The 2,275-nt window shown below is 56.2% G+C and overlaps 1 pseudogene; it reads right to left on the bottom strand.

Moving 5' to 3' along the window:
• Window positions 1-313: 313 nt before the first annotated feature.
• Window positions 314-489, bottom strand: LOC148647655 (U2 spliceosomal RNA; annotated as a pseudogene).
• Window positions 490-2,275: the final 1,786 nt, after the last annotated feature.

The following is a 2,275-nucleotide window of genomic DNA, read 5'->3' as shown; positions in this document are numbered from 1 at the left end:
CCTCCAGGGTCTTCATCAACATGCGCTCCACAAACAGCTCCTGACCAGGCATGTCGGTGTCCTTCCTCCATCCGAAACGAATTGTCCATTTGATGCTTGGCCCTCTCCCCAGCCTAGCTGCAGGGCCCGTCGCCCCGGCCCTCCTGAGGATGACCCGGGCCGGAAGCCTCCGCCGCTTTCCACTCCCTCCGCTCCTTCAAAAAGGCTCCGCTCCTCAGATGGACGAGAGACGAGACCTGAGAAGAAGGAGCTCCAGTCCACCTCACTTGCTTGCCCACTAACTAGCTACGTCTGTCTTTTAACCGCTGAGAGAAGGTGGTGCACCGCTCCCGGAGGTGCTACAATACCGGGCCGATGCGTGGAGAGGATGGAGCAAGCTCCTGATCCAGCTCCCTGTTCCAAAAATCTGTTTAATATGTGGTCCCCCGATGGGGGACGTATCAGATATTAAACTGATAAGAACAGATTTTTTTTTATTAGAAAAACAGTACAAAAATCAGACTGTTTCCTACCCACCACCTTTAACACCACGTGATCAAGTCCTACCATCGCTCTCTTGCGGCTGCGAATCCCCAGCGCATAATGTCCCATCGAATCCTTCGGACCACGTCCGCTTTCACTCTCCTCAGAATCCCTGCTATGGTCACCTCCACACCGTTCCTGATCAGCTCATTCCGTGCTTCCCACATGTAGATCTTCGTGAGACTGATCAGGAGCCACAGCAGGAAGCTAGCATTCCAATTACGGGAACCGGGCACTCCTCGCATCACCATCCGCAGTGACAATGGGGAATCCAGACTTACATGTGCGTATAGGTGTCTGCTGGTCCTCCACACCCTCTGCACGAACCCGCACTCCCAAAACACATGGTTCACAGTCTCTTCACCTGTGCAGCCTTGTCTTGGGCACTGACTCTGCCTTGATAGTCCATGCGCATGCATGACGGACCTGACCGCCATCCGACCCCACACGCCGAGCCAATTCAAGTCTTTCAACTTCTTGTCCAGGCCCTTGGGTTGGGCCTGCTGCCAGATTTCTCTGGGCACACCCAGGATTGCTGGCCTTTCCGTTGTCAGAACAGTCTTGTACATGAGCCTGTGGCTCAGCGCAGTTGTTCCTCCTTTAACTTCCGGGTGTGCCCGCAGCCACTGCACTGCGTGGCGGTAATGCAGTGGGAGTCGCTCCGCCTTCGGGGTCGTGTTGCATGCTCGTCAAGAGCCAGAGGCTCACAAACTGGCCACACAGGTGGGGCGGGTTATCGTGCAGGATGACGCACAGGCCAGCGACGAAGACACAGTCCAGCTTCACCGGGAAGTCTGGAATCCCTCTGCCGCAGTCCGTGATGGGTCTGCACATGTCTGTTCTTCTAATGCGCTCGTACGAGTGCCCCCAAACAAAGCCAAAGATGATCCTCACCAGTTCCTTCCTTCTTCCTGCAGGTAGGGGGTATACCACTGTCAGATGGAGCAACAGGGGCAGGATCTCTACCTTCAGCACCAGCGCTTTCCCTATCCAGGTCAAAGACCGCTTCTTCCAAAGGCCCAGCTTTTGATTGATCCTTCTAAACCTGGCCTCCTAGTTCAAGCCCGCAGGGTCCATGGTGTGGAAGAGGACCCCAAAGACTTTCACTGGGCCCGTCGTCCTAGTCAGTCCTCCAAAGGTCCTTGGTTCACATGGCCAGGTCCGGAACAGTTTAACCAGGCTTTTGGCGTGGTTCAGTCGGGCGCCGGTGCCTCTGGAGAAGGCCTCCACGATGTCCAGCGCCCTCCCCAGGCTTCTTTCAGAGCCTAGGAAGAGCGTGATGTCGTCCGCATAAGCGGCGATCTTGGCTTCCTGCCCCCACCACCTGCCATTTAGATCCCTTCCACTCCGGGATCCGTCCTTAGCTGGTCCAGCAGGAGCTCGATGTAAATCACGTACAGCAGGGGGGAGAGAGGACAGCCCTGTCGCACACCACACCTTACGGGGATGCTCCGTTAAAGCATACCCGGGATATTGCGCCATTGTACAGAGTCATGATCCACCTGACAAAACTGTCAGGCAGACCCTTCTTCCCTAAGAGTGCCCACAGGATCCCGTGATGGACCCGGTCAAAAGCCTTCGCCTGGTCTAAGCTCACCAGCATGAGCGGCAGGCTCCTGTCCTCCACCCAGGAGATGACGTCTCGGATCAGCTGCAGCGTCCAGCTGATCTTTCTTCCTGCCATGCCACATGTCTGGTCAGCCAGCATTACGGTTCTCAGGCGGCTGCCCAGCACCCTGGCCAAGATCTTGTA

This window comes from Lepisosteus platostomus, chromosome 15 (genome assembly GCF_059453375.1).
Source record: "Lepisosteus platostomus isolate fLepPlt1 chromosome 15, fLepPlt1.hap1, whole genome shotgun sequence".
Lineage (NCBI taxonomy): Eukaryota > Metazoa > Chordata > Actinopteri > Semionotiformes > Lepisosteidae > Lepisosteus > Lepisosteus platostomus.
This window is presented reverse-complemented; position numbering and strand designations above follow the sequence as displayed.